The 23,437-nt window shown below is 38.9% G+C and overlaps 1 protein-coding gene and 1 long non-coding RNA gene across 2 annotated transcripts in view; both read right to left on the bottom strand.

Annotated features, from left to right (window-relative positions):
- The window catches only part of GPR149 (G protein-coupled receptor 149), a 237,823-nt gene that overhangs the window by 51,042 nt on the left and 163,344 nt on the right, over positions 1–23,437 (bottom strand). The window lies entirely within an intron of this gene.
- On the bottom strand, positions 10,220–11,484 carry LOC120372017. The gene is made up of 3 exons (XR_005584698.1): positions 11,351–11,484; positions 11,112–11,208; positions 10,220–10,317 (listed from the first exon to the last, which is right to left on the bottom strand). It is a non-coding gene; the product is annotated as an uncharacterized LOC120372017 (long non-coding RNA).

The raw sequence follows: 23,437 nt of genomic DNA, 5'->3' as shown, positions 1-23,437 counted from the left end.
TAGCCCCTGTGATTCTGCACACAACACTTGCTGGATTCACTGATATTTTAACAACTAAACTCAGTTTGTACTGTTTAAAAGAATCAATCCGTAGTAGAGGTCATTGAAAAAAAAGGGGGGGCAAATCAAAATTGTGTGTGGAAATTTCCTCCTGAAATTTACTAACTCCGATAAGCTGAGTTTTAATTTTAAAATAAAATTAAAGAGAGCCAACAACAAAAGGTAAAAATGGAAACAAACAAAGTAAACCCAGAAAATAAAATAGGAGCCATGGAAAGTTAGGTTGATTTTATTTTACAGATTCTGTAATGGACAATCTAAAGTTAAAAGAAAACCCAATGAATCTCTTTAAGCTCTATTTTTGCTTCCCTAGCCTAAGTTAGTTTGAAAAGGTGTTAAAAATTATTTGGGGCTGCAAAAGTGTATGCCAGCTGGTAATCTTTATATCTGTGTTCCAAATCCCTAAAAACTGTGCATCCTAACATAACAGAATCCTTCAACACCTTCCTGAAAGAACCTTTGTGCATGCCTTAGAAAAGTATTTTTCAGAGTCCATGGAACATACTTGATAAGGAAAGGGCTACTAATTAATTTTGATTGACAGGAAAAGGGTCTATTAACTCTGCTGATGTAAAGCATGCCTAGGCTGGAACTAGAAAGGATGAGAAAGGCAGCAAAAGAGTAGCTGAGAGTAAATGAAATTTTTCCACTTGCAGAATAAAAAGAAAAAAATAGCAATGAGTCTAAAGATTTAATTAAAAGTATGTGTTTTGTCAAAAGGAAAGTGTATTCATGAAATCTGAAGCACTAGAAGGAAGTGGCACTGAAAACTGGCAAAAAGCCAGGTGTACTTTCCTATTATCCCTCACTAGGCGGCGTGTGCATGTGCGTGAGAGAACACACTCTTTTCACAGTATGGTACCTTTCAGTTGTAAATTTTTCTAAGTGGCTCTCACTTGCTCAAGGTTTGCAATACATTTTTTTAAATATTTGCAAACATCCTCCTTCAAGGCATCGAGTACACCCATCAAAGCCCAGAGCATCCTGAGTTCCATTGACTCCAGTGGGAACTCTTGGTCCTTAGCATCTCTTGGAACCAGGCCCTCATTACTCGAGTCTTTTTCTGCAGTAGGTCCTTCTGTTTTATTCAAACTGAAATGAATGCGAGGCTCCATTCTACAGTTATGGTTGGGTGCAAAACAAACATTTGAGATAGTGGGGTTGGTGGCCCCCCAATATTTAGAATGCTTAATGCTTTCCATTATAAAAGAGTCTTCAAACTGAAATGAATGCGAGGCTCCATTCTACAGTTATGGTTGGGTGCAAAACAAACATTTGAGATAGTGGGGCTGGTGGCCACCCCAATATTTAGAATGCTTAATGCTTTCCATTATAAAAGAGTCTTCAAACTTTTTCTTTCAGAAGCTCTCACGTTATCCTTTGTTTGCAACAGGTCTTTGCTATTCAGCAAAGGGAATATCCTCAGACTACAGAATTGTCTTTTCTTTGCCCCATGAAATTCCATCCAGCTTTTTCAGGGATATAAACTGTTAAAACCACTCTCTCTCCTTCATTCCTCAGCCTGCCAAAATAATAGCTGAACGTGACTGTTCTAAGGCTGAGCTGATGCTACCCCAAAGCATCAGCAGTAACACACTGTATTGGGAACACCGGGGAGCTGCCAAACAGCTGTAGGGGTGTGGTGGGAGAAGACAGCTAGGCAGAGCTCCCCAACAACCCTGAACCCAGCATACAGTTCCAGTGGCCCATGCCTTGCTTTGGGGGCATCACATTGGGCAGAACACCCCTTTCCACATCTCCTGCTGGGTGCAAGGGAGACAGTCAGGCTGAGCTCCCCACCATAAATCCCCTTCGCCCCTCGGGGCACCACATCCAGCTGGAGATCCCCAATTCCCAGGGAATAGGGAGAGAGCGAGGAGGCTGGCTGGGCTCAGGTCTCCCTACCCCAACCAATCCCTAGTGATCCATTCCGCATCTGGGAAACAGCCTTTTTCTATTACCAGTTAATGCTGTTAGTTCTGTAGCTGAAGTGGTAACAAGCTGGGCTGCAGGCTCAGGGTCCCACTCCTGCTGCTGATGCACAGTGAGCGCACTGTTACACTTGCAAGGAGCAACATTTTTTACACCTTTTTCCTTTATTAAAAATCCTAGAAGATTACAAAAAAAAATAAACATTTAAGTGGCAAAGTTAAGCACTCAAAAGATAGAAAATGTGAGGTTTATGGTTTAATTCTGTCCTTTTGCGTGTATGTATTATGATACAGTCCCTAATTAAATGATCACATATTCTTTCCACAGGACTCCTGCCACATTCAGTGCACAGCTCGGACACACACAAGGGTAGAATTAAGGCTGCATTAGAAACCATACTTCTAATACTTCCTAATTTACAAGTGCTTGACTTTGCCATCTAAATAACATTCTTTTAATGTAGTTTATTTTTGATGTAATAATATCTACTCTGGATTATATGTGGCTTTTTATTTCATTTTTTGAAATAAACACAGTATGCTGATATAGAGCAGGACAAGAAAGGCAGCTATTTCATCTCAGTATATACAATGATTGGAATGAGATTGGAATGCTAAAGTGGGTACTGACGCACAGGCAAATTGGTGAGATTATTGGGGCCCTTTCTGTAATGTGGTAACCATTGAGAGAGGACTGAGACTTCTGGAGTTTGCCAGCTATAACAAACTGGTTCTTGTAAACACATTAGGAGCACTTTAAGCATCCAGACAATCAACACGGCATGCACCTAATGGTCTACATCACAGCCAGATCGACTACATCATGTGCAAAACCAATTTTGTTCTGGGATTAACAGAGCTAAAACAGGAGCTTCCCTGGTGCTGATATTGGAAGTGATTATGACCTTGTGATGCTAAATTTTTGGCTGTGGCTACGGAAAATCATCAGGCCAAAGTTCACCAGAACCAAGTTTGACTTAGAAAGACTCAGAGACTGAAACATTGAAGAGTCATTCAAAGCAATGATTGGTGGAAAATTTGTCCCACTGCTTGCTCTAAAGGAAGATGTAGAACCAATGACCAACAATTAAGATGCTGTAATGTATGAGGCAGCAATGGACATCCTTGGGAAACACTGTAAGAAGACAAAAACATGGGTCACAAATGAAATACTAAAAATGTGTGACATTAGAAGAGAACTTCAGAGAGACGAGAACAGCACTGAGTGAGCTGATAAATACAGAGCGATTGGCAGAAAGATCAAGAAAGGAATGAAGGTGGCCAAGGAGATATGGACTGAAAAACAATGCTCTAAAATTGAAGAGTTTATCAATAATAAAAATAGCAAACGAGCCATCCAGGTTGTAAAAGATCTGATGAATTAAAGGTGGACCAAAGCTAATGCAATTCAAGACAAAGAAGGGAACAGTCTTGCAGAAGAAAGGACATCATCAATAGGTGGAAAAACTACTGCTCTGATCTATACAACCACCAGACAAATGGAGATCCTAGTGTCTTAGACAGCCCAGATTCAACAGAGGAGGATGACTTTCCGATACTACATGAAGAAGTGGAGACAGCTGTGAAATCACTCTGATGACCTTCGGAGGAGAAATAGTAATAGATGTACTCACCAAGATCTGGCAGACCGGTGAGTGGCCCTCCACGTGGACACAGTCACTAATCATCACTCTGCCAAAGAAAGGCAACCTGCAATTGTGTCAAAATTACTGGACCATACGTTTAATTAGCCATCCCAGCAAAGTGATGTTGAAAGTCATATTGAACAGATTGAAACCACGAGCTGAGAATATCATTGCTGAAGAACAGGCTGGCTTCCATGCTGGAAGAAGTGTCACAGAACAGATTTTCAACCTTCGTGTTCTATGTGAGAAGTACTTACAATGCCAGCAGGACATCTACCACGTCTTTGTTGACTTCAAGAAGGCGTTTGACAGAGTATGGTATGAAGCTCTCTGGGCAACCATGAACAAGTACAATGTTGGTTGTAAGCTTATTCTTACCATTAAACAACTGTATGCTAAAGCCAGCAGTGCAGTTCTCATCAATGGCACAATAGGAGAGTGGTTTCGCACCACTGCTGGAGTCCGACAAGGCTGCCTTCTTTTGCCCACACTGTTCAACATCTACTTGGCGCACACAACGACTGATGCCCTAGAAGATCAGTGTGCACAGTCAGCATTGGGGGGGTGAACAATCTCAAATCTTAAGTTTGCTGATGACATTGATGGCCTGGCAGGCAGCGAAGATGAACTTGCCAACCTTGTGAAATGATTGGATAAAACCTCTGCAAAATATGGCATGGAAATCAGTGCAGAGAAAACCAAGCTGATGACAAACATGATAGGCTCAGCTCACATATCACCGTCAGTGGACAAGATCTGGAGACAGTGAAACAGTTCAAGTATTTGGGGACAATCATCATTGATGAAGGATCCAAGGCAGAAATTCAGGCAAGAACTGCGCAAACAGCAGCAGCAGTGGCAAAGTTAAAGTCAATTTGGAGGAATAAGAACATCTCCCTGGAATCCAAACTGAAACTGCTGCACACATTGGTCATCTCGATTTTTCTGTATGTGTGAGAGATATGGACCCTTATGGCAGAACTTGAACGGAAAATACAGGTAGTAGAGATGAGATACTTCCATAAAATCCTGAGCATCTCCTACTTTGACCATGTCACTAATGAAGAGGTCCGTATCATCACCACCCAATGTGCTGGATCACATGAAGACCTCCTGACGACCGTGAAGAAGCGCAAGCTGAAATGGTACGGCCATGTAACAGGATCATCTGGCCTATCCAAAATCATCGTCCAAGGGACAGTACGGGGAAGAGAAGAAAAGGGAGATAGAAGAGATGGACTGACAACATAAAAGAGTGGACAGGAATGGACTTCGTGGTGACTCAAGCACTGACACACAATTGTCAGGGGTGGAGACAACTGGTTGATTGCTCATCAGTGATGGTGCCCCAATGGCCAGTGCGGTTATGGGAGTGATGATGATGATGTACAATGAGAGCAGCACTGTGAGGCATGGATTCAGCAGTTCATCTTTATTCAATAAAGGACTTAATTGACTTGAATGGGACTTAAGCACCTGTCTAAAGTTAAGCTCATCCGTAAGTCCCTTGAGTGCTTTGCTGAACTGACGCCTTAAAGAGGACAAAGATGATTAGGGACTATATTTTGGGTTCTGTTTATACAGTCCCTAGCACAGTGGGATCCTGGCCCATGGCCAGTGCTCCTATGTGGTATGGTAATACAATAATAGTAGTACTAAATAGTGGTCTAAGTGAGTATCCGGTAGCATCAACTAGAGCTGAGCAACTAACAAAAAACATCTCCATAAACATTTGCTCAAATAAAAAATGGAATTCCCTTTGCTAGTTTAATAGCAATGGTAGTCACCTTCTGTGAATATTCTAATTCACGAGTTTATTAGCAGTGTTGATTTCAGTGGTAGCAGTTGGATACCCTGCAATTTTAAAAATCAAGCCACTGGTTTTGGTTCCTAAATATGATCCAGGAACCTCACTTTAGGCATCCACTATTTAAAATCTTGGCCTTCGTTGTCACATAGATAAAACTTGATTTTCCTAGAATGGTTTTATATCCTGAGTTTTTTGTATATTCTTCCAAACACGTAGAAGAGAAAGAATACATTTCTGTTTCCATCAAGAATAACAATGTCAGTAATACAAAGGACAATTTTACATCAACCTGCACCCACTCAGTACTCTTGATTCAAATCAGATTGATCGATAGCTTGGACAAGGAACGTAATAAAGGACAAAGAACAGGAAATATTGGATGTACCTTGAAAGTAACCCTTTCCAAAATAAAACAATTGGAAAATCAACATAAAATGTGTACTACTTTCTAACACAGAATGGAAATGAACAAAACAATGTAGGCTTTCTAAAACAAGGAGAAAACTAGTCAGAAATTCAGTATAAATATAGAAAAATATGATGGCTTTGTACTTTTTTTAAAAAGCAGCATACCTCCTACGATGTTTTGGTATAACTCCATGTATTTGTTTATTTGCACAACCTGCAGGCAGTAACTCCGCACTTAAGAAATTATTTCAGTGAAAGAGATTCAGGGACTCAGCTATAATGGTTGTAAATGTCATTTAAGAACCTAGTAAAGTGGGATGGACACACATAACACACTGTTACTGGTGACATATGCAGCTTCTAAAACAAATGCACCACAACTAACAATAAGCATTTTCCCAAGAACTAACTTCCTTTACAGTCAGTTAAATAGACTTTGTAAGCCTATCTGTAATAGAATCATCTGGTAACTCCCAATAAAGTTACATCTTTCAAAAATAAAAAGTTCTGAATGCAGAGTTTAATCATAAGAAAACTATTATGTTTCAGATCAGAAAAAGTAATCCCCCATAAATCTGAGTAGAACAATTTTATGAAATGATACAAATACAAGTGATAGATCTGAATAAACACAGGGTAACCATAATACTTTGTTCAATGATAGCAGATTTTGAGATCTCAGACAAGACAGAAAGCTGTTTGTTCAGGCAATGAGGATTGAATTCAGAGACATTTAATCTTAATGCAAAATGGAAAAAAAAGTCATTTAACAACAACATATTTTTCCTGACACTTGTTCCCAGCCAACCTTGGTCTACGAGTTTTATTACAGTCACTATTACAGCCAGATTTAATAAGAGCTATAGTTTGTTTAATGTGAGAAGAAAGAATTCCTCTTTCTTATTAAAAAGATTCACGGTCTTAATTGGAAAAGTAGTTATTCTCTGTAGGCACATTATGTGAGCCAAAACATGACCTCATTCTTCAAGACTATATAGCTATATACCAGCACAGAATTGTCCTTCACAGAATTGTGAAAATTTTCAGTACTGTAATCTATTAACTCTTCAGCCAGAAAATATAACAAAGCAAGCACAAAAAGGGATCAAGGTACTGCTATACAGCCTGTTTGCCTACAGATTTCCTCAAGCACATCTAGCTAAAATGATACCTTTCTAAGGTATTTCCAAAGCATGGTATAAAATGTACTAGAGCACAAAGATTTGAGGTAGTTGAGACTGGAAGATTCCCCTATTTTATTCTCTCAGACAACACTACAGTTTATTATGAAATGCATTAACGATTGGTTGATGCAGGAATTACTTGGTGAAATTCTAGGGCCTGTTTTATTCTCTTCTGGCCATAAAATCTACGGATCTATTGTGTTTTCTTAATGCACATTTATTTTGGTGACACAGTATCCAGTTTCTAGATGAGTTTTCTAACCAGGAGATCAGTTCTAGTTGTAGGTCCAGATTCTCATTTAGTAAGTTCTGATCAAAAATATATCACTGTTGAAAGTTACTTCCTTGCAAAGTCTATAATGACTTGCAGCCTTTGACTGCTTAGAGTCCCAGTAACTATAGGGAAAAATGGATGGGAAAGGACCAGATATCTAATTTGTAAATATAGCTCCAAATCATGAGATACTTAGGCAAATTCCCATTAGCCTTCAAAAGGAGTCTGCTTGAATGAGGATTAAGTTAAACCCCAGTACAGTCCTGCAGACTTGACTCACTGAACGCAATGATTGGTGAACCTCAAACTTTTTCAAAGAATTGGGACACACAGTCAGCAGCTCAGGTGCTTATATAAAGCTTAAGTAAACTCTACTTACATACCGAGGCTGAAAAATTATGGTAGAATTATGAAAACAAGGTTTGTTTTGAGATGTCAGGGTGGGAGCAACATATGAATAACATTCCTTGTGGCATTTGGCACTTTTCATTCCAATAGAATACGGAAGTCTAGAGGGGAGGGAAAAAAGTTAACCAAACTTTTATGAACTTCAGAATATGTTCAATTGAGGTTTGGGGCTAATTTAACAAGGTATTCATGATGGCTGTGCAGGAGACAACGTAAACTTATACACTTGACTTGACGCCGGTTTGTATTTGCAAACAGACAACAACCACAAGTGATTTTAGTTACACAGTAGAATCCTCTTAATCAGGTCACTTCTGTGGGTGGCCTTTAGACCCGTTATGAGACTTTCCAATTAACAATACATAGAATATTAATAAATAGTAGTGGTGCTCTTCAGGGGAACTGAAGAGACATTACATTACTGGACTGAGTCTGCTGTCTGCCTAGTGTCAGGGGCCTCACCATGGATGCCCAACATATGTAGAGTAGATGGTATGGGGAATAAGTAAAACTAACAGTAAGGAGCAGGTACAAGAATACCGAAGCAATTAATACACTTTCTGTATGTATCCATTAGGGAGGGACTATATAATAGGTTAGAAGAGCAAACAGATCCATCATGAGAATGAATCACATAAAAGGTCCAAACATCACCTGATGGCATCCCCATTAAAAGCAGTGGCACTGCTTTCTCATTAAGCAGTATTCATTGCTAGTAAGTTTACCTTACTTTTTCAGATCACTAAAGCGAGCTTTCCCAATGAAGCATGTTCTGATTAAGTAGTGTTCTGTATTCAAATAGGCAAAGGAGCACCAAAAAGTCTTTAAAGAAACCTTTGAAGATTTTAACCTAAATACAGAGAGAGGGAGCACAAAATGAAAGTCAATGGACTTGTTTCTAAGCCACTCATCCTTTTTTGAAAATCTCCTCCATAGTCTATTTTATCTGCTACAAGTTTTTAGCGGTTATGTTCTCCAAACAGCAGAATTTGATTAAATTGGCCTTGTTAGCACTACAAAAAATAATTTTCATTCTGTTCACATTCACCCTTTCTTGTCAACTGTGGGGAACTGGCCTTTTTTTGCACTGACCTCCAACTTGGTAAGGCAACTCACATCTTTTCATGTGCTGTATATTTTTACCTGCTTATTATATTTTCCACTCCATGCATCTGATGAAGTGGGTTATATTCCAAGAAAGCTTATGCCCAAATAAATTTGTTAGTCTCTAAGGTGCCACAATAACTCCTCCTTGTTTTTTCAAAGTAATGATGTTCTCTGAATGATGTTTTTACTGACACTCTTATCTTTATTTAATTGAAATGAATTCATATTCAGAATTTCAGATATAGTTGATCTGAAGGCTTTCAAAGTTTTCCTACTTTTTCTTCCCAGGGCAGTACTGCCTTTCACACTTTGAAATGGGATAAACATACACATAAAATGATAATTCAGAAACCAGGAACAGACTAAAACAATGGAGAGACAGGCTGTCTCTGCCATAAAGACACCTTCACAAAAACCCTACAGACTGTAGGAGTGGTTGTATTCTTTCTTATGTGGACTCACATCTCTTTGTTTTTTTTAGTTTCAACTTTATCTTTGTATAAAAGCTTTTACCCGGCTGCTTAGCCTACCTGTCATGCCATCATCCAAGCTGAACTGGCACTGCTGGAGGTAACATTTTCTGACAGGCAGTAAGAGGAAGCATTTCCATTAGAAGTGATGACTCAACACTAGACAAAAGCAAGATGGAAGGACTAGGGCCAGAGACTGAAACGAGTCAAATATCTTGAACAGTGTACTTTTCCACTCTTGGATGCACACAAACAGTATAGGGCAACATTCCTTTCTTTCCCATCCCTCATTGCAGACACTGTATGTGCCTTGTTGAAACCTGTTAGCAAAGTTAAGATGATTAAGAAGTTATAATAACTCAACTGTCTGTATGATGAGTGGTGACACTGTTTAACTCCCACACATTGTTTGAAGAAAAGATGCATTGCAGCAGAGTTTATGTGGGAAAAATGACTTGGAATTTTTGTGCGTTCTCTCATTTGTAAGTACTTAAGGGAATGCTACAAAACAAACCTCTTTGCCTACCCTAGGCCTGGTCTACACTACACAGTTATGTCAACGTAAGGCAGCCTAATTATGTCAGTGTACACACTACAGCCTTGTCCCGCCGATGTAAGTACCCCACTACACTGACATAATAACCCCATCTCCATGAGAGATGTAGCGCTTATGTCGGTGTAGTTAGGGCGACACAGTAATTACGGCGGTGGCTGTAAATTGACCTAGCGTAGGTTGACTTAGGGCTGTAGTGTAGACATGCCCATAGTGCATGTACTATGCTCCATTAAACTGAATACTATATGACAAAAGTCATATGCTGAAGTTGTGATTTCATTAGGAACAGAGCCCTCCATATGTTCTTTGGAAAAGACCTCAACTTTACTTTTTGAAATAATTACATTTAATTTAAGAAACTGATTGTCAGTTAAAGAGCTAAAGAAATTATGCAAACCAGATGCAACTGTCAAAACAAGTAAATTTCTGATGCAGATCCCCAGGCGATGAGTGCAACTTCCATCTAAACATAAAAGAGTCACAGTACAGTGAGTTACCAACCTTACCTATGTATTTTGAAGTTACATATTTGATAAGTTTCAGAAAGAAATTAAAAGTCATGGATGAGAAATTAATAGATAAATGTTCTGGGTCTGTTTCTCACTCCATTGAAGCCAATAGGACCGCACATTTTCTCTCATTGGAAAAGTCACCACGTGTTCAATTGATGGTCATTTTCACGATGATTTATAAAAAAAAAACCTTACATTTCCCCCTTCTTCACTCTTTTAAATTTTACATTTTCAATATGATATTTATAGTGTTATTGAATGTTTTTAGTTAAAACCAGGCTAGATACATCATACAAACTTCCCTTTTGTTTCTGTCCTACATGGAGTATAGTACAGCTATGTTATTATAGGCAAATAACTAAACCTATTATCTTTTTAAATTATAGTCAGCATTCACAGCTTTCTTCCACCCAACCCAATGACAACAACCTGGTGACAAATAGGGTACTGGCAAATTAACAATCAATATATAGGGTTAATCTCTTCCCTAGTATAGCTCCTGTCAAGTCAGTAGAAGTAACATCAACATGAATTTGGATCATAGTCCCTACATAAATAGATGGCCAAAGACCTGATGCAAAGCCCTTTGAAGTCAATGGAAAAACTCCCATTGATTTCAGTGAGCTTTGGATCAAGGCCCATGATTATCTTCCTTTCAGGCATGTTTACTATTTGGTTCCTAGCCAGTTGGTTGAAAAAAATGGCAGAACTTCCTACTGAACAAAATTTTTCCAAAAATCCTTACCTCTTTTCTGAACAAATCTGCAAAATTTCTAGCAGCTCTATTCCTAACCTTGAGTCTCCTTGTTAGAGCCAGCATCTCCTTCATATTTTCCAGTGATCTGTTTATAAAGAGTAAGATTTTCAAAGATATCTAAAGGAGTTAGATGCTCAATGGCCACTAACTTTCAATGTAACTTAACTATCTTAACTACCCTTGAAAATTGCACCCAAAATTGTTTTGTTTTTCCAGGTATCTCTCACATTCAGTTATCATGGTGGATGAAGTTAGCATCTCTTGAAATACTAGGCATTGAGGGTTCGTTCTTTCTTAAAAAATAATATCTGCAGCAACAGAGTGTAGAGTAAGAGTCTTTGGAAACAGCTGGGCTGGTAAACCATCTCATTTGCTGTTGGATTGGTTGGAGTCACCAGTTATTCAACCTTGTTTAATTTGTCAGCCTTATTGTCTCAGCTACATGAATGACAGACATTTTTAAGGACCATGTTCCCCAGAAGAATCTATGCTCCAATAAAAATAGATCTCACACATTTTTCAACACGCTATTCTCTGTATGACTTAATTTAATAGCAGACCTAACATCTTTTCAGCCCTGTACAAGCTTGCAAATGTACATTTCACTAGCATCCCTATATTTAAAGAGAGGGGAACAAGAATAAGACATCTAATTAATTCTATAGCATTCTATTAGAATAATAGAATCATAGGGTCCGAAGTTATCTAGTCTAACCCTCTGCCCAGATGCAGGATTTGTTGTGTCTAAACCATGCAAAACAGATGGCTCTCCAGCCTCCTTTTGAAAACCTTCCACAACCTCCTGAGGCATTCCATTCCATTGTCCTACTGTTCTAAAGTTAAGAAGTTTTTCATAAGATTTAGATTAAATCTGCTATTCTGTAGTTAGAACCCATTGTTTCTTGTCCTGCCCTCTGTAGCAAAAGAGAACAATTTTTCTCCATCTTTTTTATGGCAGCCCTTGAAGTATCTGACCACTGCTATCTTGTCCACGCTCAGTTTCCTCTTTTCCAAACTAAACATACCTAGTTCCTTCAGCCTTTGCTCATATGGCTTGTATTCCATCCCTTTGACCATCTTTGTCGTGCGCCTCTGGATCCTTTCCAGTTTCTTCATATCCATTCTATACATTGGTCATCAAAACTGGACACAGTACTCCAGCTGAGGCCCAACCAGCGCCAAATAAAGCCATACTATCATCTTCCATGACTTGCATGCTATGCCTCTGTTAATGCAACCTAAAACTGCATTTGCTTTTTTTTGCAAGAGCATCGCATTGCTGACTCATGTTTAGGTTGTGATTCACCACAACTCCCAGATCCTTCCCAGCAGTGCTGCTACCAACCCGGATATCCCCCATTCTGTATTTCTGCATTTGGTTTTTCTTCCCTAAATGTAGCATCTTACATTTGTCTTTGCTGAATTTCATTTTGTTGTTGAAAGTCCAGTTCTCCACTTTATCAGGATACCTCTGAATTTTAGCTCTATCTTCCTAAGTATTGGCAACCCCCTTCCCAGCTTTGTGTAATCTGCAAACTTGATCAGTATGTTCTCATACCTACATCCAGGTCATTGATAGAGATGTTAAACACCAAACCCAGAACAGATGCCTGTGGAACCCCACTTAAGACCTCCCTCCAATCTGACATCATTCCATTTTTTTGCGGTTGTTTAACCAATTATGTATCCACTTAATGGTAGTTCCATTGAGCCCACATTTCTCCAGTTTACTTATCAGAAAGTCATGTGGGACTGTGTCAAAAGCCTTGCTGAAGTCCAGGTATATTATATCCACTGCATTTCCCCTATCCACCAAATCAGTTACTCTGCCAAAGAAGGAAATCATTGCGTTAGTTAAGGAGAATACAATGTTTAACAATACAGTACTTTCATTAAGATAAGGTTTTAACATTGATTTGTCAGTTCCACCTGGATAAGCTACACAACATGTTGGCAAATTCCTAATTAATAATGCTATTGCACTGTGCTCTGGGAAAGTTTCTTATTCCTTAACCTTATTAACTATTCACTATGTCTACATGCCAAGCAATTTGCCACAAATACGTAAAACTCAACTCCAAATAGCAAAGCACCTAGGGGCAGACAAAATGGGATTATTTTAACTTTTTGTCACAAAATAATTCAAACCGTACATTAATGGAGTCAGAAAATCTTGAGTCTTATATTTAATAAATAATACAGGCGACTACCTACATTTTCAAAGCCAGGTGGGGCTAAAGAAAGGCTCCTAACTTGACCTCAGGTCTTCTACATACATGTGAGTGCCCTAACCATCAGGCTATTGGATCTTCCGAGGTCTCTCTCAACCCACCAAAAAACCTTTTTGACATAATTTTCATTGAGACAGACATTTCCATAAAACGTTTCAATTTTGACAAAACATCTTATTTTTAACAGAAAAAGGTTCATTGAAAATTTTTCATCCAGCTCTAGTGAATTCAGTATATGGGGCAAAAAGAATATACAGTTATTATTATTATTAATTTGTTGTACAATAGCTACCAGGATAAGGACCCTATTGTGCTACACAACAAGAGACATCTCTACTGCAAAGAGATTAAAAGAAAAGGTCCAGTTTAATAGGTATCTGATTATTCAGACAGTTTTAAAGCTGGAACAGAATTAACGTTCATCTTAAGAGCCTATGTATTAGCATAGAATATTACATATATGAATAAAGCAGTAGTTTAAAAAGAACATTTTTTTCATATATTACAATGCATTATTTGCCAGGTAATATGTTACATTGCCCAATATTGGTTTTGGCAAGTAATTTTCTTTAGCATCAGTAAAAGTGGGCTTTCATTAGCTTCTTTCTTTTTTTTGTGAAACAGAAAAGAGCTCTTAGAGGCTGTTTATGTAGCACAGATGAAGGTACAGCTACTGTAGGATGAAAATGAACTAGAAGGCGTTAATCAGTGTACAGTTTGAAGCACAAAACGGTGACACCTCCTGGGGCTAAAACCTTTTCACCTTAGTAACACAAGTAGTTTCAGTTACTTCAATGAGATTAGAAGATAAGCAAGCGTAGGCTCTATTTCCTTGAACTGATATAAAAGACAACAAGAAAAAAAACGTAATGATATTTTTCATGTGCAGCTGTGTTCCTGAGTTCTCATAAACTCATGCAACTGGGCCTACAACATCCTTCATTTTCTTATACAATAGGTACTTTGACTGCAATATGGTAAATATGTTCATGAGAACATATTTGTGCAAACAATTGCAAGCTTAAATTACTGTACATCCTTTGAAAATTATAGAAATGCAGGCCTGGAAGGGACCTTGACAGGTCATCTAATCCAGCTCCCTGGGCTGAGGCAGGGCCAAGTAAACCTAGACCAGGGGTTCTCAGACTTCATTGCATCATGGCTCCCTTCTGACAACAAAATTTACTACACAACCTCAAGAGGGGAGACTGAAGCCTGCACCCCGCCATCCCAGTTGGGGTGGGGGGCAAAGCCCAGGCCCCTTTGCCTGGGCAAGGGGGCCAAAGCCCAAACTCAAGGGCTTCAGCCACAGGCAGGGGGCCTGTAACCTGAGCCCTGCCACCCAGGGCTGAAGACCTCGGGCTTTGGCCCCGGGCGGTGAAGCTTGGGCTTGGGCTTTGGCCCTAGGCCGCAGCAAGTCTAAACCAGCCCTGGTGACCCCATTAAAATTCACAGTTTGAGAATCACTGACCTAGACCATCCCTGTCAGGTGCACATCTAACCTTTTCTTTAAAACCTCCAATGATGGGGATTCCACAACCTCCCTGGAAAACCTATTCCTTTTCCAAACATCTAACTTAAATCTCCCTTGCTGCAGATTAAGCCCATTTCACTTCCTGTTCTACCTTCAGTAGACATGGAGAACTATTGATCACTGTCCCCTTTATAACAGCCCTTAACAAATTGGAAAACTTATCAGGTCCCCCCATAGTCTTCTTTTCTCGAGGCTAAACTTATCCAGTTTTTTAAAGCTTTCCTCATAGGTCAAGTTTTCTAAACCATTTATCATTATTGTAGCTCTCCTTTGCACTCTTACATCTTGTCCACATCTTTTTAAGAACTGGTCCCAATACTCCATCTGAATGCTGAGGAGAGTGGGAAAATTTACCTTCTGTGTCTTACTCTGGAGTGCATTAGCAGGAGTGTCATATGTATTAGCCTTTTTTGTAACTGCAGCACATTGTTGACTCATTTAATTTGTGATCCACTATAACCCTCAGATCCTTTTCAGGAGTATCACTGCGTAGCCAGTTATTTTCCATTTTGTAGTTGTGCGTTTGATTTTTCCTTAGTACTTTGTACTTGTCTTTATTGAATTTCATCTGGTTGATTTCAGACCAATTCTCCAATTTGACAAGGTCATTCTGAATTATAATCCTGTATTCCAGAGTGCTAGCAACCCCCCTCAGCTTGGTGTCATCTGCAAATTTTATAAGCATACTCTCCACTCCATTATCCAAGTCAAATACTGAATCATACTAGATCCAGGGAAGACCCCATGTCCTCCCAGTTTGATGGAGAACCATTGATAACTTCTCTCTGAGTACTGTCATTCAACCTCTTTTGCACCCACCTTACAGTAATTTTATCTAGACCATATTTCCCTTGTTTGCTTATGAGAATATTTTGTGGGCCTGTGTCAAAAGTCTTACTAAAATCAAGATATATCAAGTCTACTGCTCCCCACTTAACTACTAGGCCAGTAACACTGTCAAAAAAGGAAATTAGCTATTATTTTATAACCCTATTATCCTTTACAATGCTTACAAATTGATTGTTTAATAATTTGTTCCAATATCTTTCCAGCTATCCAGGTTAGGCTGACTGGTTTATTATTCTCTGGGTCCTCTTTGTTCCCCTTTCTAAAGCTAGGTACTATGTTTTCCATTCTCCAGTCCTCTGGGACCTCCTTGTTCTCCATGAGTTCTCAAAGATAATTGCTAATGGTTCCAAGATTGCTTCAGGTAATTCCTTAAGGATGAAATTAAACAGGCCTGGCTAACTTCAACACATCTAACTTATCTATTTATTCTTTAAACTATTCTTTCCGTATTGTGGCATGTGTTGCTTCTCTCTTGTTGTTAATATTAATTGTGTTAAGTACCTGGTCATAATTAACCTTGAGCCCTGGTCTACACTACCAACTTATGTCAGTATAACTACGTCACTCAGGGGTGTGGATTTTCCATACCCCTGAGCAATGCAGTTATACAGACCAAACTCCCAGTGTAGACAGCACTATGTCAACAAAAGGGCTTCTCCCGTTGACATAGCCATTGCCTCTTGGGGAATTGGATTATCCTACATTGACAGGAGAAGCTCTTCCATCAGCATAGGTAGTGTCTTCACTAAGCGCTAGAGCGACACAGCTGTGCTGCTGCAGTGCTGTAAGCCCTGAAGCAAAATAGGCATTAAACAAATTGGCCATCTTGATGTCATCTGTTATTAGCTCTCCTTTCCTGCTAAGTAGGCAGGCACTTGGGGGGGTGGAGGGAGGGACATCAGCAATGCAGTGGGCTGGACTAGGAGGCAGGGAAAAATAAATACAGCAGAACGACAGGATACACACACGGGGCTCTGTTCCCTGGAGGTAGACCCAGATGTCAGGCTCCTGTCAACTGAAAGTTTGGATGGGGAAGAGAGTAGGGAGGACAAAGCAAGGAACCCACAACCCTTGCTCCACAGCCCAACGAGTGGGTGATGTAGACAGCAGGGCCCTGGCTAAGTCTTTTGATGCCAGATTTAGGGCATTCCAAAAGGCTACAGAGTATTGCTGTAAATTAAAGTGGCACAGTCCTCCACAGCAAGGGTGGTGATACAATCACTTATGCTTGGCATCAGATACCCCAACACACCAACAATGCTGAGAAAACATCATGATGGCAAAGAGAGAGAGTCCAAAATTACAATGGATCTTTCTGAGAGGTAAAGTGGGTGTGGTAATATCTTTTATTGGACCAACTTCTTCTGGTGAGAGACACAAGCTGTTTTGAGCTAACACAGAGCTCTTCTTCAGGTCTGGGAAACTTAAGGAGCAGTCTCTGTGCTACCTTCCTTCCCACTCCCCCTGAGGAACTGACTGACCCTGGCCTTTCATTTGCTGTGCAAGTCAAGCATAAGCAAGAAGAAATCAAACAACACTTCAGTACTATTAAAACAGACACTTCAAATGAGGTCTTCTGATTTTCTGATGATTGCAGCTCTGACACTTCTGTTATTTTCCTTTGATTTTATCTTTTGTTCTATTCTAAAAAACTCGTATCTCAGATTTGAAAATTGCACCCACCCCATACTTTCCCAAGTGCTCAGTGTGAGCCTAACTCTGTTCTGGTTGAAATCAGTGTGACTTTTACTATTGACTTTAATGAGAGCTAAGTTAGGTCAGTGCTGAGTGCTTCTGAAAATCCCATCCCTAGTATCAATTTACTTGGATCTCTGCATGAACAACACAACATCACTTCATAACAAAAGTGGTCACATGACAGAAATGGATATTTGTGAAATATTTATTGCATCTGAAATCCTGTTTAGCTCTTTTGATGCTGCTAGTGGGTGACAGTAATTAACAATGCTACTCTCCCTGAAATAAAAAGAATCAAACAGGTAAATCTATACTTAATACAGGAACATTTGCAATAAAAAAATACCCAACCACTCTGCAGGCAGGTTCAGAAGTTCACTGTATTCAGAGTAGTCTGAATTTTTTTTTGTTTTTATTTTTAGATAAGTCTTGAGGATCTCTTAATGAGATTGTGATGGAGAACTTTCTTAGCAAGACTAACTTACTTAGAAGAAAATTCCTCAAACCTGATGACAAGTCCAGCTCATTTGATCTGCAGATTCTGAGACTCAAATTAATAAATGGACTGGAGAGTCTAGGCTCTGAGCCAACAAACTGGATATTTTATGGCAGAAGTATAATAAGAATATATTAGGAGCCTTGAGATAAATAGATTGTTTCCATCAGGCTGGATAAAAACCACTCATTGCTCCTCTCAGAAAGATGAAGATGGCAGAGAAAGAGAGAATAAGATCTAAAGGCAGGCCAAAAGATATGTGGAAAATTTCAGACATCCCCAAAGATGGATTTTTAAAAAATTTATCATACTTCTCATACAGTAGATGTCCTTGGGCCAAGTTTGGGTTTTCATGTATGATCATTATGTTATTGTTGGTCCAAGGCCAGCCCTATCACATCACCATCTGTCAAAGGGACCATTAAGCATTCCCCACTGCACTGATTTTATCCCATTATAATTCCATTAATTAAATGCATTTGAGCAGACATGCACAGGGAAGCATCTGGTATTGATATGGGCCAGTAGCAGAGGACTTCCCCTGCTGAAGCAAGGTGGAGGGTAGGGGAATAAGAAAGGAATCATGACTGGACCAAATGCTGCTCTAAATTAGCCTAGTATATCCTAGCAATGCCATGTAAAGTCAATAGAGTTACTCCAGTTCTACACTGGCATAACTGATATAGTAAATTTTACCCAAAGAACATTTTGGCTTTGTCTTCCATGGGATCAGGATTTGGCCTTGTATGTTTGTACAATTTTGACAGACCTTGCATCCATGGAACACAATTTGGCTTCAAGTTAGACTCTTAAATCCATGTTTTTGCACTTAAAGGGGGCCTGATTTTCAAAAGTGCAGATCACCTGGTGACAGCTGTAGGGACTGCAGGTCATCAGCACCTTTGAAAATCAGGCCACTTTCCCTGATCCTGCCACTGATAGTACACAGGCACAGGCAGCAGTCTTCTTGCAAGCTATCAATGGCAGGATGAATGCCTAAATATGGATTTTGGAGCCTAATTTTATGGCTACCATGTTTAAAAAGTTTGGCCTTAAACTACTGGTGACATTTTATTTACAGTATAACTCTCAGCAGAGTCATGGAGTTATACCAAGGATGCATTTGGCCCATATGGTGTTTCCAGTGAAGGGACATTGGTTATTGGTTTATGAGTGTAAATTATGTACATTCTCAATATGGTTTAATCACTCTCCAAAGAAAATGGAACTGTTTCAATAAGCAGCCTTAGTCATAGTGCAGAGAAAGCATGGTGTATAACAGATTAATCAGGCGTAAAGTGCACAGCCTCCCTACTGCATTACTTTTTAATAACACATGAATAGATTATGTTTTTTCCTTGAATCATCTTGCATCTCAAATATTTTTAAAGTCTCTGTGCATAATTTTATTGGAAATATATGAAAGCATTATTTTTGTGATCACATTCATAACCTAAAAGTACTTCTCTCGCCCACCTCACACCAATATCTATGCTTCACACTTACATTTTAGCACCCGAATTATATATTACTAGATTTAGCACACAGGGGATTTGCACAAATAACTTTTTATTTAGAATAAAGTGAGAAAAGTGCTTAAGAAAAAATACACCATAGGATTTGCTGGCAAGATTCTCAGCTGGTGTAAATTAATGTAGCTCCATCAAAGTCAATTTATCCCAAATGAACATCCGGCTCGGTTTTCAGTTATGGAAAGCCCTATAACCTTTTAGACAAGCAGCAACAAGGATTTGCATACTAAACCAACAATGACTACTTGAGAGGGTCTTATTGATACTCTTGCATTTACTTTGTCTATTTCTACTTCTATTTGATCATGTTTTTCTGCAATAACATACCAACAGCATGTCTGAGTATTTGAATTAGTCTTATGTTAAAGTGCTGACATTGTCTTATTTCAGGAGATTCTTTTTACTAAGCTGTCTTCTTATATAGCTTTTCTGTCATTTTGTTTTGTTGATTTTCAGTTCAGTTTCCTTTTTCCTTTTGATTTGAGGCACATGCATTTCATATCTAGCTTTCAGATATAATAAGGCTTGGAAACTCTACACTAGGGGTAGGTAACCTATGGCACGTGTGCCGAAGGCGGCACGCGAGCTGATTTTCAGTAGCACTCACACTGCCCGGGTCCTGGCCACTGGTCCGGGGGGGCTCTGCATTTTAATTTAATTTTAAATGAAGTTTCTTAAACATTTTAAAAACCTTATTTACTTTACATACAACAATAGTTTAGTTATATATTATAGAAAGAGACCTTCTAAAATGTTAAAATGTATTACTGGCATGCGAAACCTTAAATGAGAGTGAATAAATGAAGACTTGGCACACCACTTCTGAAAGGTTGCCGACCCCTGCTCTACACAATGAACACAAGCTTTTTTTTTTTTAAATCCAAGCTTTTGCTTACTTAGAGAGACTATTAAATCCATGCTCTGTAATGTGCACTGCTTCGGAGTACAGTTCAAGATGCTTGTTTTGACCTCTGGAGCCCTAAATGGTTTGGACCCACTCCTAGCCTCTTACAGAAGACCACATTTCTCCTTCTACATTACTAGAGCAGTTGAGATTTTATCAATCGGGTGTCCATCCATTATTCTGGGCACACATGCAATCAATATAAATGACAGCAGAGTCAATTAGAGAGACAAGGTGAATGAGGGTTATGACTTTTATTGGTCCAACTTCTGTTGGTGAGAGAGAGAGCTCTGTGCAAGCTCGAAAGTTTCTCTCCCTCAGACCAACAAAAGTTGGTCCAATAAAAGCCATTACCAACCCACCTTGTCTCTCTAATATCCTGGGACCAACATGGCTACAACAACACTGCATATAGTAAAGTTAATTAACATGGACTAAAAAGGCTCTCCTGATGGCTTTCAAGAAGCAGGAGTTTAGGAGTCCAGCAGTCAAAGTACTTACACTTGGACTCCAACTGCTGAACTCCAATTATCATTCCTAGCGACCCCGGAACCTTCTGATTCCAATGTTTCATTTCACTTCTTGTTAAAACGAAGATAAAAAAAGTTACAGACTCTGGAGAGTGGAGTTCTTTAATGTAATACGTAGAATGCATGTAATGGTCGTATTAGCTCTGCCACATTGGCAGGGCAATGTTACTCAAACTATAGCTGACAGAACAATCTCTAAGGCCAAGCCTTGTCTTTTTTGCTGTAACTGCCATCAAACCCCAACTGTAATACAACGTACTAAATTAGGGCTTATCACCCTCATTTAATTTTATCCATGATGATGGATGTGAACGGTCATCAGAAGGTAACAAGGATGATGGTCAGGCAGTACTAACCTGGTCAGTTCTGACCTGGTGATACAGAAGGCCAAAAAGCACCATGTCCACCGGACAGTCCCTTGAGTCATCCAGTCTCCCACAGACTAATTTTCAGTTAATCATGCCATAAATGTTTATGTTAATTGACATTCTAGAGATACTTTTCTTTATGCATCCTAGCTATTTAGTCTATTGCAATCTCCTACTTTTTTCTCATGTTTATTTGATAATCATAATTTTCATCTGTGTCAAGTCCCTGATGAATTCAGTTTCCTCTGAAAGCACCACACACATCTTGTTTCTTGTTCATGTTGTTAGTTTCATGTCAGGCTTTTTTGGTGGACTGAGTCTTCAGGGATTTTTGAAGATTTAAAGAGTGAAACATGCGTCAGACCTCTGCCTCTTTTATAAAAGCTGATGTTTTTATCATCCATGAATTCCATCTTTATTTAGGAGGTAGCCTTATTTTGATTAAGCAGACTTTTCAATGTGCAAGCAGAAAGATTATTTTTTTTTTAAATGCCATAGGGTGCTTATTTGATATTGCAGAAAATTTGGCATAATTTTAGTTTATTAAGCACAAAGCTGTCAAGTTTTGATGGTCATGTAGTCTATTCCTTTGCAGCCATTAACTTATTTGATGGAGTGTAAATCATTTTCCTGAGAGGAAAGAAATCAAAGGGTGAGACTCTCTACCTATGCGCAGAGATATATTATAGGACAAAATATTTTAATACATATATTTTCAGCTCCTTAATCACAGCTTCATAGATTTAGCAAGGTATCATAATTATACTCTAATTATTATTTAGGATTATTGTTTTTTTTCACAAGAGACCTATTTTATACAAAGTATACTGGGTGAAATTTACCAGAAAAAACATAGATCAAACTAATACAAATATAGAGAAACAGTAATAGAAAAAGAAAATAGATTCTGTTTGTTCAAAATCATGGTAATAATTTACGCAATAATGGACTCATCTTGGGTTGTTTATCATAATCTAGCACGAGCATTAGGGTTGACATTAAGTCTGCAGTGCCTGGGTGCATAAAGACTTCTGTGAGATTTCTCTAATAACTCTCTTTTTCCCTGTATGTATTTTATTGCCAATATGGGATTATTAAAATAGTTTTGCAGGGATATTAAAAATGATTCATCTAATTCAATTGTCTAATCCATGTAGATTCATCCATTTATAATGTTGAAAAACAATCACTGAAGTTCCCTATTCAAAGTGCATTTTGGTAATACACAACATAATTCTTGATTGAGGCAGAAACAAAACATTATGAACGTAATTAACATAAGAACTGACTCAAGGCCAGATCCCTCATTTGTTTCTTGCTTAATTAACTTTCCATTTAAATTATCAATTGAGTTTTTAGTGTCTTTATTTAACCCTTAGGACACAGTAGATGAATACACATCCTCACTAAATGGACTGAGGCTCTGAAGATGAAGATGCTTGTTTTTAAAGTATCTTCTCCCCATCCCTCAGAAGCAGAAGGAGACTTGCTGTTCCCTTCTGCTTTCTCCCGTGTCGGTCCTTCCGACCTCTCTAGCAAGTCCTTTACCCTGTGAGCATCAGAACAGGGCACTAAGTCTCAGGCTCCCTCCACCTCACTCTAACTTCCAGCCTCACCTCCAGATTCATATCCAGTTTTTGCACCAAGCCTCAGCGGTAGTGGACATAAATGGGTGATGTTTCCAGCACAGAAGAGAGGAAATCAGTGGGAACTGTCACTAGCCAAAAGTCCCAACATGTCCCCCCTCTATGCCGCAACATCCTTTATTGTAGCCCCCCAGATCATGGGAATTTGCCAGGATCCATTGATACTTACATGAGGGTCAGCTAGTTTCCTAACGAGTAAGGTTAAGAGCAGATGCTGGTGACTTGAAACCATTACTAGGATTAAAAGGAGGAATCTGGGATTCCAGATTAGAACAAGTAGGCACTGTATTAACCTACTGTTTTTACAGAGACTTTACCTCTAACATCACATACAAAAAGTCATGTTACTATGTTTTCCATCCACTGAGAAAAATTTAGACAAAATACATGTGGGAAAAATCTCCTTCCTCATTAATTTTTATATGGTGAAGAAGCTAAACACCGTGAAAAAAATCCTGAGGTCCTTACTGAGTTTGCATACAAATGGTATTTACAGGACTTTTCCACAGAAAAATTAAGGAACGAA

This window comes from Mauremys reevesii, linkage group 9 (assembly GCF_016161935.1).
Source record: "Mauremys reevesii isolate NIE-2019 linkage group 9, ASM1616193v1, whole genome shotgun sequence".
Classification (NCBI taxonomy): Eukaryota; Metazoa; Chordata; order Testudines; family Geoemydidae; genus Mauremys; species Mauremys reevesii.
The sequence above is the reverse complement of the archived record's forward strand: the minus strand, read 5'-3'. Positions and strand labels throughout refer to the sequence as shown.